General features: G+C 44.7%; 1 protein-coding gene across 1 annotated transcript in view; it reads left to right on the top strand.

Annotated features, from left to right (window-relative positions):
* Nlg3 (Neuroligin 3) overlaps positions 1-16,391 on the top strand; it is a 347,536-nt gene that overhangs the window by 160,508 nt on the left and 170,637 nt on the right. The gene's annotated exons all lie outside the window — the stretch shown is intronic.

Raw genomic sequence — 16,391 nt, 5'->3', positions numbered from 1 at the left:
TTTTATATAATTGAAATCGGTGTACGTAACCGAAGAGACACGCCGCGCGGCGGCGCAGCAAATATCGCGAAGCGGATCACCGGTCTGGTCGCCGGTATTTACTTTCTTGTTTGTTTGTTCGTATCCGTCGTTCGCCAACATTATCTTGCGTAACCTCAAACGCAACCTTATTAACGAGTTCAATCCACCTTTTCCGCACAATTCCTCTGAATTTATTACTATTGTTTGCCCGCCTATTTACCCCGTTATTCCGCGCGACTCTTTCATGCGTTTCCGTTGTTTGCTATACCTTTGAAATTCGCTAAAAAAGCACTGGAAAAAAAAGCTCCGAAAATTGTCGAAATATGAGATTAATATCGCTTTCGTATTAAACCGCGTTGTACGTGAAAGGAGATCTGTTAATTGCAATGAAGATCTTTATGAAATAGACGAATAGGTGGGAAATTATCTTTTTAATTAAAATGTTAGATTTCTCTAATAAATGACCGATTTTCGCCAACAACAATCGTTTTCGATTACTTTTCGGTTCACCTAATAATGTTGTCCATTACAATACACTCCGTCCTCTGTATTCGCCAGACAACAATGCGCGAACTGAAACATTTCCCCCAAACCGGCTCGTAACTCCCGGTAGCCCGTGCAACAAATTACGCGCGATGTTTTCACAGAGGTTTCAGAAACTCGACAAGCCCTTCAGGATAGGGGGTAGGCGGAGCTAATCCCGCGGCAGCGTGCCCGATGACAGTTCACATCAGCATAAAGGGCTGGGAATCGAATTTCCGGGTCCGTTCAATTACGAGGCTGGCTGGAACCGGTCCAATCTTGTCGCAAAATTTTTTTTTATCGCGCGAGAACGATCGTCGATTCGGCGGGGCGTCGATCGATTAACAGGTAAACCCGGTGGGTAAAAGGTCCTCGGGACTCGCTTCTATGCCGCCCTCCCCCTCCTCCCCTCCTCTGCCCCGCCATCGGTGATTCGGGGCCGTGTCAGCGCGGAAATGGGGGCAGAAGGGGCGGGGAGGTAGGGTGGAAGACGTTCCCGTCGTTAACGCTCGTAAATCGTTCGTAATAAAGTCATCAAGTCGGCGATAAATCTTGTTAAGTGTTATACGGTGCCGCGAAACCGACTGCTCCGGTCGTATTACGTCGTATCCAAACGAACCTGTTTCCCCGACGCGAATTAATCTCGCCGTCTAATTAATTATTCGGTTATCACGCGACGACTATTCCCACGAGAATAGGCCGAGAGTCGGTTCTCGAGTTCATCGTTCGTGTAACCTGTTCCGAAGCCAGGTAGCTGCGCGGCGCGCGTAGATCGCCCAGGCATTTTAGGTGGACAAACCTCTCGTAGATCGTTTCCCGTTGCTTGCGAGGTATTACAGTTTGTTGTCCTATTGCTGGCGATAAGATTCTTGCGATGATAAAAGGGTTAAAAATTGTCGCATATTCTATCGTGAAAACTTTACAGTAAAAAGTTAAACGATACGAATTCTTAAGTTCATGTGCTTTTGATTCGTATGTCATAGGCGACGTTGATCTATTAGGTTGGAAACCATGAAACGGGCGTTTTTGTTCGGTCTGTGTTCAGCAGCTGCGACGCCCGTTTCATAGTTTCCAACTTATATATATATATAAAAACATCCAAGTTTTGCAAGAATTTCTACCGTCTATACAGATATGCTACAGGCACTTATAATAATTATAGTAATTCAAATAATAGCATGTTCTTTACTCATATTTCTCGTAAATTAAGACGGAACTTACTAAATGTACGTTACCGAAATAACTAAAACATCCTAGAGGAAGCATCTGATAAATGTTTGTCTGCCAGCATTGCCACGCCGTAGATTCCACTTTATTTGGCGGAGCAACGTAGCTTTCATTACAGAATATTCCCCAGAAAATGCGATGTCGGAAGGAAATCTTACATATTTAATATGTTCGCTTGAATTCGTGTTCCAAGATGCGCAAGAAGCAAAAAGAAAATGTTTCGATTCGCCGGAAATACGAAAACTCTCTTGCATCCTGCATTCGCACTGCTACTCTCGAATCTCTCTCGTTTACATGTAAATTACGGATCCAACTATTTCAACCATCGAGCTTATTAACCGACTATAATTAATATTTCAACGTATATCTTTAGAAACGAAGAAGAACTTCGATTTCGCAAAAATCATTCGAAACGAACAATTAACAATGATAAAATCGGAATGAATAAAAATTGGTAATTAAAATGTTTCAATCACTCCAGGATAAAGGATTGAAACGATCAGGCGTGCATCGATGATTACACGCGAGCACGTCGAATATGAAAAATATTGCCAATAACAAGAGTACAAATTTTTAATCAAATTATATCACGATTGTCACGTACCCGCGAAATATTAATATAAATATTAAGAATTAAGAAATTCTATCTATTGCTTATTTGTTCGTTGAAAAATGATTATGTTTTATTTGATATTGAAAAGAATGTATATATAATATACAAAATTATGCAGAGCTTATAACAACTGTAAAGCGTTGCGCATTCGAGTGCTGAAAGTGTCTAAAAGTAGTTCAGTGACTCTCATAATTGATTTACCGCGATGAAACGAATTCTGTTCGATCGATACTTCGCTTCGCGTGATAATAAATACGTATTTCTCAGAATGGTAGAATCAAGACTGGTGGCGCTGTCATCTGGAAAAGTCTCATTAAACTCCCAGCAAGACAGTCGAGATCACTTTCCCAGATTAAGGTCTCGTTGTGTCATGGGTTCGTAATCACGGGGCAGGGGGAGCGTCGCAGCTGCGAAGAACATCGAAAGTAGTGTACATTTGAGAATATTCGTTCGCGAGGAGGACTCGACGCAGCGGAAGCACGGTGGAAGTTTTGTAGGGAACGAGATTAGCAGTTGGCGGAAGTTGAAACTTCTACGAGTAGAACCAAGTATCGGAATGGTTTCGGTAACTTGGGAATTTGAGCGGGACTAAATATCAACTAGCGGCTGTCGCAGCTTCCTCCTCTGCCGAACTGAATACGCTCTCTCTCTCTCTCTCTCTCATCTCTCGGTTCACAACTGTAGAATCAGTCGGCGATGTTCTTCTCGCTGCGAGCAGATACCGGCGCAGGTTGCCAGGTTACCGGAATTAAGCAGCGACGAGTTCTGGATATTCGCCGATCGCCTGCAAGAAAATCAATCGCGGCGCCGCGAACGAAATCCAAACTCGCAGTCGAGAGACCTCGTTCTCGAGTAATTCGGAATTTCCACGGAGGCCCCCCTCCCCGGATGGTCTCGAGTCTAAGAACGGCGCGGTCTGCTCGCGAACATCATCGCGAGACCCCTTCTCTGTTCTTCGCCGAGATCCTTCCGATGCAATTTAATGGCTTTCTTCGCGCCGAATCGTCGAGTTGCAATTAGCGAGGACGAGTACCAATTAGATTCCGACTAGACAACGGCGTGACTTAATGAGCGACGCGCTGGCTTGGACTTGTTACCCTCGCGGTAAATAAAAGATTGCTCACCTAACATCTTCGAGACACTTGTAATTACGTTATGAAACTTCGTGCGAACCTCTATTCTAAGCTTCTACATTCTATAACGTCGATTGGAATTGAAATCTCGTTAACTCTTTGACTATGACAGATTTTGGTAGACTTATCCCACTGGATCCACCTTGAAACTACCCCAAATACTAACCGGGTAACCTGTTACACGTAGAACACACTTCCACGGTATCCATAAAAAGAGAGCACAAAGTCAAGAAATTGAATTTGGGTCGCATAAATAAGCTAGCCAGTGTCTAGCGTGCACGTCACCCTGGCATCAAATTTGCATTCGCGTCAACCTAGATATCCCGCGCCTTGGGTGCTCAAGGGTCAGGGAAAACTTCGGACAGCAAGAACGGTGAACCCGGCCCAACAGCGAGCCGTCGAAAAACAGGGCGATGCAATGTCCTCGGCGAATCACGGCCGACCTTAACCGGCATAACTGCCAAAACGTGAATCCCATTTTGCCGTGGCGCGGAGAGATAAAGCGGGAAAAAGCTGGCCAGACGTCGGTGTACGCGCGGCACCGCGTTCGGGACGCCGAGGGAGGATTCGGCCAGGGGTTTTGGTGGTTTCTTGCCGGCTGAAATGACAGCCGAAAGTACCGCTAGGTAACGGGAACGGGAACGGGAACGGCAACGGTCGTGTGCCGGTCTGTCGTTAGCCGGCGAAACAGGCGTAAGTAGCGAAGACAGACCGGTTTGGCAGAGGGACAGGGACAGGGACGGGGCCACGGTGCTCCGGCTAAGTGACACGGCCCTGTTTTAGCCCCCTGTCACCGGCAAGAAACAAAAGCCCTACGGCAGCCCAGCTCCCGAGCTCGAGATAAAATGGAAATGTACAGTGGTTCTGTCTCTGTGCGCGCATGCACGCTTACACCTCGCGAGAGCTTCGTGTGTGCGTGTGTGTGTTCGCGGGGGTGGCTCTGCCGACCGGCCTCGTCCGTGAGCGTCTTCGCAGGGGCGCGATAACGTTTTGTCTACCGTTCTCTCTTCCTTCGCGTTACTTCTCTGCCGCTGCTCTTGGCCCGGATTCGGCGTTAAAGTAACTTCGATCGAGTTCCCTTCACGGTTTTTCTTTATCCAAGTGCAACGCGAACACGCTGCGAGGCTTCTCCTGTCTCTCTACGCCGCCGTCTGGCTGAGTTAGAATCTTCACGGACGGCGAAGCGAACTGGACTGTTGGAAAATTACTGACGGGAAATTAGGTTAAGACTTATCGGCGGAGAACTCGCCTTAAATGTTTTAAATGTGTAATTTCAGTTTTGTCCTTGATTTAATGCGCTAAGATAAATTAAATTTCGGTAAATTAGTTACTATTTATTTGGAAATATAATAGACATAATAAATACCAAAGAAAATCGTTCTGGCTCGTCTTAATAGCAAAAGCGACAGTCGCGTTCGTGAATTATATTTTATCTCGAGCAGACGTCAGGCCTCAACTAATATTATCCTAACAAGAACAAAGATACACGTAACCGGAATGCAAAATTAGTATTTAACAAAATGATTCATGCATACGAGACTGAAATTAAGGTTTACCGCAAAAATCTACAAGCTTTTAAAACGCGAGGACTCGTATCTTCATTAACGCGTCCGCTAAAGTCTGCAGGAATTTAACGCGCTCGGCTCGGAAAACTGGAATTGCAAAATGTAACGATGTTTTTAGAAGTTTTTTGCGCACTTGTAACATTTACAAGAATTTCTCAGAGTAACGTATATTATTATACTGAATTTATACATTTACGAGAAAGCTGAACACCGTGTTTCCGATGAAAAATCTGTTTAAACCCTCGCACTATAATAGCGAGTCGGACTCGTGATACATATTCAGTGCTGGATCTATTAAATACGAATATTTAATATATTAAATATTCCGCATTATATTATATTGCCACATTTTCCTCTCATTCACCAAAAAGTTACCTAAAAACAAAATGGCAAAATTGCACAATTCCGTGTAACTACGGGGAAATAAAACTCCCGTGACGAAGGGTTGCGCTGATCAAGAAGTTGCGCGAGAGCAAAAGAATAACAAAACCGGTAGAACAATCTTTTGCAAATGAATAAAATTCAACGTTCCGTGTGCACCAATCTCAGATTAAATACCGAAACTTTCGAGATTAAACCGCCGAGTTTCACAGAATTTCACTGGTTCAATTTCGGTCCGAGGTCTGTCCAGGTACCACTGACTGCTTTAACGTTTCGCGGGGTGAGAGAGAGAGAGAGCGAGAGAGAGAGAGAGAGAGGGGAGGGTAGCAGCCCCGTGCGGCGAACTATAATTCGTATATACGTCCGCTCGGGAGGCAAGAAAGACCTTATCCGCCGTTTCGTCGACTTATCGGTAGATTGAAAGGGGCTAAGATCGCTGGAGTGGGATACAGGGATGGCGATCGAGTCAAAGAAGATTGGAGGATTAGGGAACAACTGCGGCGATATTGGTCAGTCGTCTTCCTTATTGCGTGCTGATACTAGTGGAATATGATTTATTGCTTATGGGGCGCATAATGGACGCAATAGTCCTTATAACACCATCGGAGGACCACAATGCCACGGATAAATATGTTCCGGAGGGGGGCCGTGGCCAGGAAACAAACGCCAATATCTACTCGTTACAGAGCTTTTTGTGAGCGAGGTTCCCTCGGAATGTTCCTACGAGAAATCTATACTGCGCGTGCTGAGGGTACGATACATTTAGTGGTTTTCTAGAATCTTGAACGGGGTGTCCCAAAATTATGATACTAAATAATAGCCATGTAAGTTCGTTTAAAATTAAAAAAAATTCCCTTTCTTTGATGTCCTGGACCTGGACCATTTTTGAGGTCCTTAAAATACCATCTTAACACCTTACCATACTTTCGTAAACAGAATTTCTGTATAACCATCGCGTATATTAACAATAATAAATAGCATTTCTCTTACGTCAGAATTATTTACGTCAACACAAAGCATATCCTAAAATAAACGGAACATAATACTATGAACTTTTCATGTGTCTTTCGATATATGTGAGAAGTGTACACCGTTCGGATCGTAGAAACTGCGCGCAGTTCGAAACCGTGGTCTCTCAGTACTTGCTCCCCGTTCGTCGACGAATAGAGAATTGTATCGACGAAACTTTAGCTCGTTTCTCGGTGCGCGCGTATTATAAAAATTCGATAGAGTCCCCCCCTCTCGCGGAAGTTTCGTTCGGTTACAGCTCCTGATAAACAGGATTTCAGTCGCGCGGCACCGACAAATCGGTTTCTGGGTTCTCTTGCCAACGGGCGCGCATTGCCCGAAAGGGGAACGCGCGTACAAAGGGAAGGGCGAGAATAGTCTTGGTCCACCAAGTGTGAAGTTTATGGTTTACAGATAACGGGGGTTAAGTGCAGCCTTTCTATCGGTCTCGGGCCACGTTGCACCGGCTCTCCCCCGCCCCCTCCCCTCCCCCACCCTCGCCGTTCTCTTTCGCCGCGCTGATTTTATAACCTTTCCATTCCCTTTTATTCCTCTCGCCCTATTGATTCCCTCCGCTCCTTCTATCCCCGCGGTGCTAACCCGGCGGGTAAAAGTCTTTCTTCCCTCCTTTATCGATCGACAAATTAAACCGTTCGCAGCGATTGTCGTGTCACGGAATAATTTTATTTGCCGCAAGTAGCCACCGACACAATCCCAGAGCCCGACATCCAGCTCTCGAAGTTCCCAAGAGAGATAGGGGAGTCCCTTTATGAGCAATAAAAAGCGACGCCCTTTTAAAGTCTTCCCAGGGACCTGATGCCGGTTTACGAACGGCTTCGAGGTTAATTATACAGGGCGTTCAAGTAATCGCAGCTTCAAGCGGCGCAAGGTAATCCTTCGTGTTAAAGTGTGTAGAAGTTTTTACGTGCGGGCGTCCCACGGTGAGATAATAGGTGAGATAATAGGCTTTGAATATTCTCGTCGCGTCTGGAATATCGTTGACCTTTTCTACTTGTTCTGCGCCGCTTCAGTCATCTGCGCGGAATAAATTGTTCAAGCGGACGTATAAACACAAACTATGTTTAATCGCGATGATGTTAGAGTATCTTCACTTGACCAGTTTTGCGTAAAGTGTTCGAGCCGGGAAAAATTAATACTGTATGTATATATAGTACTCTACTTAATTTTAATTCAATATATTGGCATTGTACATACATGTGTATGCATATGTACGTACTTCTCTACTGTACATTTTCGTATTTTAAAGCGAATATGAGAATTTTTCTAAAAATGTCGTTTTATAATACAGTATAATATAATGCAATGCAATACAATACAGTGCAATACAATGAAATACAATACGGTACAATAAAATACAGTGCGATACAATATAATACAGTGCAACACAATACAATACAATATGATACAGTGCAATACAATACAATACAGTGCATTACGATACAGTGCATTACATATTTAGAAGAATAATTATAGAATAATTGCGGCGACCGCGTTAGTTGATCCCGTGTCGCGGATGGTCCAGATAAGCTTCTTCGAGGGGTTCGAAAGCACGGTCGAGAACTCGCGGTGGAAGCCGGTCGGAGCCAAGCAGTCGAATCCGAGAGCCTCGTGTGCAGCGCTCCGAAATTCCAATGACTCAGCCCCAAAACACAATACCCATTCAGGGTTGCGGATTCAATTGAACCCAGCAGCGCGATATCGGCAGGATTACGCGTTCTCCTGGTAACAAGCGTGGAGCCCGCGACATGCATTGACGTCGCAACGCCGTGCCCCCCGTAACAGTCACGTAAACGGTGAATGACTTAATAGGCGGGGAGGGGGAGGGGGGTCCGAGCGGGGAACGGACGGTATTGTGCGTAACTCGACGACGAGACGGTTTATCTTCGTCGTTGCGCCCCGCGCGAGCGCTCGATAGTCGATGTAATTGTGAACGGGAGGAGGCGCGCCTCGCTTCATTCACGCCGGAGCAGGGGACGATAAAAAGGCGCGATGCGACGCTACGCTACGAGGGGTCGGGGGCGCGCAGCAGCAGAGGGGGGTTGCACGAGAAAAAGGAGAATCAAAACAACGAGACCCGTCGCGTCAACGGCGCTCATCCTCTGCCTGCTATTTGTAATCCCTATACCCGCGGCTCTTTTCGTTCCTCCCCCGGCCCCGTTTATGGCTTGGTTAGACCGAGCTTATGCGCGTTCTCACAGAGAATGGAACTTCAAACCCAATGCGTTCTACGTACAATAATAAGAACGGGTATTACGGTTTCCAACTTTAAACCCGGCGCACTTGATGCTGTTTTAACCTTTTGCTACCGTTACGTTGCGCTGGCGTAATAAAAGCCGTGTTTTACAAATAATGCGGCCCATTGAGCATTTTAACCCTTTATCTGCGGCCACCCGAGATTGTGACAACTACTCGCTATATTATATATTATTTATAAAAATAGTGCTATAGTGAATTTCTACGTGGTAATTAAATACAACATGTTCGGGGGTGACAAGGAGAAGAAAATGTACTCGAATCTGTTCTAAATTTATTGTTGGTAGAAGCGATAAGCTGTAAGATTTATAGTAGAGTCTGTCGTGTCTGTTAATCAAAATACACCGGTTTTGTTTAATTTATTATAATTGTCGCGTCTTGAGTCAGTGAATTCTTGTCGATCGGAACAGCGCCGGTGAAAGCTTTGTCAGTGATTTCGATGTATCCCCCGAGTTCACGGTTTCGTCGGTGAGTGCGCGACGATTCCCCTCGGGAGCCTCGCGTGTCTTACAGGAGGGCGACGGGAAAATGGAATCCGTGCCGATCATGGCGGAGCGTATCGGAGATTTAAGGCAGGATGCAGTTACCCCGGAGTGACGTCGATCGATCGTCCAAGCCCGACAAAATCGACGCGGTTACTGGTCGCTCGAACCTTATTAACGGTTCGCTTTATTAACAGTTCGCCTTAGTAACAGTTTTATTTATTTTATTAATCTCGAAAGGTAAATAATATTTTAAAAATCATACAATGATATTGAATCTTACAGTAGTGCAATCTAACAATTTTATCTTAATAATAGATAACAAATTAGTGTTTTCCATGACAACTGATTCATCATTTATTGGAATTATCTAAGGTAAAAATGAAAATTTAATTTGTTTAGAATTAAAGGAAGAATCAATTATTCTATGTGATATAAAAATGGAAAAATTTTATCGTTTGGCTTTTGGAAATGACGATTTTTCCTCACGCGGACGAATTTGTGTTAAGAAACTCTGGCGTTACTTTCGCGACGATTGTATCGTTACGTCGCCGAGCATTGTAAACCCCTGGATCGATCACGGCCGATCAATTTGTATCATATCTCTATTATGTTTGGTTTCAATCTCTATTACAGTTTCCAAGTTAATTGCCAATATTAACCCAGCAAACGTCCAAATCTAACGTTTATTACGTATGCCCTGGGATTGTTTATATTTGCTTAAGTAAATAAATTGCGCAAACACGCTTGTGCGGAATCGAGTTCGAGTCCGCGGAGCCTAGGTGCTTCCAGCGTTCCAGCTACACAATGCGTATTAAATGTTTGCTCCGCGCAACAAATATTTGACTCGCGTTTCCCTCCGACAAGGCCGGTTTCTATTCCGCGATCTTTCCACGGACCGCGATCACGAACGAAGAAACTAACCTTCGCTGGCAAATAGATCGCGATCCAGGGAATTCGCTCTCTCTCCTTCGGATCTCTCTCTTTCTCTCTCTCTCTCTCTCTCTCTCTCTCTCGGAGAGACTGCGGTACTTTCGTCGTTATTGATTCCGAGCGCAGCCAAGTCGGATCTATTTATACGCGTTTCAATTTTAAATCATTACGTATCGATCAACTTTGACAAACTTTCGAGCGAACGGCTCTTTCGTATTTGCCAAACACGGTGTTTCCAGCAGTCGAAACAACGATCTCAGGCAAATTTGATTGCTCGAAATTTCCATGGTTCGAGGGAGAGAGGATAGTCGGCGACTAGACGAGCACGGTGTTCTTGGACCATCGAAGGCCAACCGATCCGCAGCGAACTTAGAAATACTGTTCGGGGTATCGAGACGGGGAAATACGACCGATTGAAACTTTTCGACGGCGCCCAGAGACGAAAAAGGGGGATCAAGGGAACATTTGTTTGCCGTATATCGATCGAAACGCTTCACCGCCGCGCCGTGAAACTTCTATAAAAACCGGGACAAATGACGCGTGTCCGGTAAACTCTGTCATTAAGCTGAAATCTCGCTCGCCGTGCCGGGGGACTGCGAGCTTTAAAACGGGAAATCGACGCTATCGACAACCGGCCGTGACTGCGTTCCCGAAACTGGTCCGCATCAACGTATCCCATGACCTATATACACGGTGTGCCATAGTACTTAACGTTCGTACCTATGCGTATAAATCGATCGAGCTCGCATCCATGGGATTTTCTCGAATTTCATTCATCTCGCCTCTCATTGGTCACAAGTTTTCCTTAATAACACGTGAACGAAGCGGTGAATTGCATTTGCGTTAAAAAAAGAAGTTACTTCAAATAACCTTAGGAAACCACCAGAATCCAATTGCGAGTGTATTTTGAAACACCCTGTGTAATTATACGTACCACAAGCACAGAGAGTCGAATCTTTTTAAACCAATAAGAGCAGTCGTCCAACGGCAAAAAGCGCGCTTGCGGCACACGAAAAGTACCTTACGGGTTCGCACTCGTCCGCAATGCAACGGTTAATTTGCATAAAGGGAGCCAGCAGAGAGGGGGAATTATTCTATTCGTTGGAATACGAGGAAACGCTCGAGTAAAGGGGGCGATTGGGTGCTCGAAGTCTCCCCAAAATAAAAGAAGCTCGTTGTGAGAGGTGTCGGAACTGATCAGCTCCCGGACAAAAGTTTCATCCAATTATATTCCCGGTTATCGCTTGCTGTCTGAATCATCGTCGGCCGGTCTCTGCCGAACTGCCGGTTGATCGATCCGCAATTAACATTCGCCCCATGCGGGTCCGTCTCGGAAAACCAATTAAAACGTCGGACGTAATTTCCAGTGGGATGCACGACAACGCGTGTTCCCTTTCTTCCCCCGCCGGCGGCGGTGAGCAACGCTGCGAGAAAGCCAGCAGAGAGAAGAGAATCGGGCGAGAAGGAGTAAACGGTCTACGGTGAAACAGAGGGAGAGAGAGAGAGAGAGAACAGGGGAAAAATAATTAATGAGAGGGGGCTAAAGCCATTGTCAGGTGGGCGAGAGAGCCCGTCCATGATGGATCGCGTCGAGATTATCGGCGGCCGGCGCTTTTTCTCGCGGTTCGAGTGCCGGATAATGAAACATTTATGAAAGGACTTTTGTGCCGGTCGACACAATCGGCGACGAGATAACGAGATCGATGGCGCAGCAGCCGCCGCTGCCGTCGCCGCCGCCGCCGCGGAATCGTTCGACCCGAAGGAATTCGAGCTGAAAGTGTCGGCGAGCTGCTTACCGATAGGACGCCCCGCGAAACAAGCTTCTCCTCCTTTATCGCTCCGAGTGTTTGATGAATGGAGTGCTTGCGGCCTCGAATAAGTAATTCCTCATTGAGGAGGTGCGTTTAGAATAAAAGCCGCGAGCCGTCTGTCGCTCCTTTTCAACTCGCTGTGATCTGCTCATCTATTAGGTAGGGGTCGGAAGCACTCGGAATAATTCCGGAACTGTTATAAGCACTTCCTCGAGAACATTGAATCCGCGATGAAAAATTATAATTGCTTCTCATTCCGTGCTTTGTACTTTATAGTTGTTTCACCGCTGTGCGACGCATTATTAACATTAAATTTACGAAGCGCGTTAATTTGACGCATTTTCAAATTCACATAGAAAGATTTGGAAATTGGTTAGATTTATCTCTTGAGTACGCATACTTACAATTATCCATTTAGCGGGACGAATATTTGCCAAAATTTATTTTCTTTTACGCCCCCGAATTTCGATATTTTCAATTTTTTAATAGAGCCCTTTAATCTTCGGACATTTTTGACAACCACGCGTAATTTTAAGCAATTCATTCCCTTCTCTTATTTTATAATATAAAAGTCAACTCACACTTTATAACGTATTTTTCTACGACATGGAAAATTGCAGATCGAAAACTTAGGCACGGTAAATCACGGGTTACAAGTTCTGCAATTAATTCAATCGAAAATCAGACTAACATATTTGTTAATGCGACGCTTGGCTGGTTAGTCATCTATTAGTAATTAATTTAGTCGACTCGAATAGCCATTTATATAATTATCGAACGATATAGACTGAAATCGTGCATTGTAAATACCTGGGAACTGTGATTATATATTATCGTAATAATTGTTACGTTGCTTTACTCTTTGCGTCGCGGAAGCTCGGCCAACAGAAATTGACAACATTAATCTGGGTTTGATAGACAGAAATATCACTCGTAACACGTTGAATAAAATATGATAGGTATTATTATAGTCCCATTAACGGATTCACTGAAATGTCATCCGATATCGGTGACACGATTGTTTGTTCACATTTAAAAATTCATTCCCGCGATGGTGCACAGGGCAAATCAAAATTGTAACATACGAGACTCAAAGGAGAGACGGATTCAATTTTCACGCGTCACTTGACGGCAACCAGCACAAATATAATTTTATAAGTCATATTTCAATGAATATTTCCTGAATCAGGCCAAAAGGAAGCCGTTTTGTGATACTTTCATTTATTTTTAATTGGGCCGATGTAAATACATAATTTATAACATTAGATATTACTTTCAGAATTTCGTTTTTATATAGTAACATTTCTATAGTTAATGAGACGATAGAAATATATAATTTTCAACTTTTACTATTACTTATTCTATTCTATTATTATATGATAATATCATATGACTTGTTCAAAATTTAATATTACTTTAATGTTGTCCATTGATTAGTATTCAAGATTTCCTAAGAATTATTCCAATGGAAGAACTAAAACTCTTTCGTCCGCACGTGATCCCCGAATACGGACCGGGCGATGTAACTATTTTCCTCGACGATTAAACAACGAAATCCGCCAGGCCAGGGCCCAATGGGATCTCAAATCCTGTAAATTCCCGGCGTTGTATCCAAGGTGACGGAAGTGGATCGTGAAAGCTACACAACGTCACGCGATTTGGTGCCGCCGCCTCTGTTGCGCGAGAATGAAATTTCACGTGCAATTATGCCGCAACTCCCGGTGAAAGTTACGGTGGCGTTATCCGCACCTCGAGTTATCATCCTGTCCACCCCCCGCCCCCTCCACACCCGGCCCGGAGGCCCGATAAGTCCATGTTATCGAACGATTACGTGTCGCGCGGGCGAGATCGAACCTCGATTTTCAAAGCGAACGCTCGACAAATTATCTGATTCAGACGGAACTCTTTACGGCGCGATAAAACCTTCGAATGTCGCTCGATTGTCCTCGAACTTAATAAATTCCTGGTACATTATATAGAGAGTGTATCACGTGCACTAAAATATAGCCATTTTTAATCGAACATTTTCGAACGACCGTATTACGAAATAAAAGTTATTTAAGATTATCAATCAACCGACGGCAGCGTCTTGGCGAGCGAGTAATTGCGCCTGCGAGATTGACGCGCTGGTCATGTTTCTTTTTACTGCCTCTCTCTCTCTCTCTCTCTCTCGGCCGGCGAGGCTCGAGAGCGATAAAAACAGGATCGTGTGCCGGCGGCTATTGCATTGATTGTAGGACCATTTTCAGAAGGAACGTACCGTCTCCCCGATCCTTACGAGGAACGGCCCCGGGGCAGGGAGACGGTGACGCGACCGTAAACCGACCGGCCACATAAGCGTAAAATTCGAAAGCACGAAGTTGAAATGATTTCGCCCGTCCGCGGCGATGTAATTCCGCTTCCGCGATCGCTCGACGAGGAAACGGTACAACGCTCGCGTTACTCACCCCCGGGAGGTGAGGCGACAGCAATTCCGCATAGAGTCCAATCGTTGTGCGACGAGCCGAGTTTGCCAGCCGTTGACTCGACGCGCAATAAGCTTAGGATCCGAAGCGTCTGGCAGGACGATGAGAAAGCGCGTTAATTGGACTCGCGATCCTTCCGGAATCGATTGGACGCGCGGCATTGTTACCGTGCAGAAAGAGGAAATACATTTCCTCCATCTAATTTATGGTTCTTACAATAAAATCTCTGACAATTTTTAGTTTGACAACAGATAATAGTCTTGGAATTTTAATACGTTGCCAATTTATAGTCTATTTAATATTTAAAAAACTAATCAGATATACCACCACCAACCACGTATACGAGCACAAAATCAAAGTGTAGTTAATACTTAAGACACCCTTCACCACTGCACAGCCATTAGCTCCATGCAATTATCGATTTCGAATTAGTCGAAAACGAATTTACGGCTGATTGAAAATCGAAAATGCCATAGATTGCCCCCGAGTCTAGCCACGTGGAGGTCGATGGAGTGGAGACCCGAAAGGGTCTTTTTCTTATAAACGCTTACTTTATTAACGCTTTAACAAATTACAAATTTGTCCGAATATTTTTGCGACGTCAAAATTAAGCACTAGTTCATTTAATATCAATTAGCGATAAAACTATACAAATTATGTAAATAAAACTTATGTTTGTAGAATCTGAAGTAAGCGTTCTGACTTATTAAAAAGCTATAAATTCATGAATTCGACAAACGGTGAAGAAACGGAGTAAAAAACTTTCTCAAATACGATGGTGTCCGAATATTAATGCGATGAACTGTATATAAATGGAAAAGAAAAATCGGTAAGCGGAGCGAGACGCGCGGGTCGCGAGCCGATCAACGCGACACCGGCGTCTACGGTGCATCGTTAATCGGCACGAATTATTCGTAATTAGCTGTGGGCTTCGTTAAAGCATCGCTTGTTCGGGTAAGCGATTTAACGGGTTCGTCGGCGAGCAATTATATTTTACAATTTTGCCCGGGCCGGGCGGGGGATAATGGAATTCCATTGTATTTTCAAGCGGCCGGGACGTGTTCCGCGGGAGGGTCGCGAGCGAGAAAGACACCGCGGCGAACGAATTGTTTCTCTTGGCGCGCATAATTCGGGAATTAACGGTGACGTGTTAACATTTTGCTGTTGCCCGCCGGGCCCCTCAAAAAACATGGCTCGAAATGGAAGTCCCGTTGACTGCGACGACGCCGATGATAGGCCGACTGTGTTTCGCAACACAATTTCGACGGTCTCGACATTTATTTCCATTCGTGCTTGTCTAGTTTTTTTTCTTTTCACGACGCGGATGTCGTTATTACACAGGACAGGTCATCAGGCTACTTTGCGCACCTTCTGCAGCTTTCAAAATATGCATTGGTGAACACATTTTTTAATGCAATAGTTAAATGATTAAAAACGGGCGTAGCATATAGTGCATTTAGCTTTTTAAAACAAAGTATTTTAGTCATTGTACAGTAAACATCTCAACAAAATTCAAGTCATTTAGCCCGACCTTAAAAATATTATTGCATTTTAGAAGATGTTGGAATATTAATGGGAGTCACTGTACATAATACGAATGAAAATTGGGAAAATTGTCTTTGAAAAAAAATCATCTTTGTCTCAAGCTTTCCAGTGGACAATATCTTTGGCCGACTCTCTCGATCGCTGAAACGAGAACAGCTGTCACAAGGAACAAGATTTTCGAATAGACTCGCCCCGGCATAGCTCACAGTATCTGCACTCTGCCTGCTCATTTTATGCCGCCACCACCTATTTATCTTTCATTCCGTGCATCTGGTAACCAATTTCGTTTTCTGCCTCTGTTCATCTTCGGCCGTCGTACAGCCCGCGGCGCCATCAACAGATTGTTTCGTTCTGCGCGATAAAGCCGGCGGCCATTATTCAACCGGAGTCCGTGTCACGCGTAGTCCATCT

The sequence above is a fragment of the Augochlora pura genome, chromosome 2 (assembly GCF_028453695.1).
Source record: "Augochlora pura isolate Apur16 chromosome 2, APUR_v2.2.1, whole genome shotgun sequence".
Taxonomy (NCBI): domain Eukaryota; kingdom Metazoa; phylum Arthropoda; class Insecta; order Hymenoptera; family Halictidae; genus Augochlora; species Augochlora pura.
Note: the sequence above shows the minus strand (reverse complement) of the source record. Positions and strands in the feature narration are given on the sequence as shown.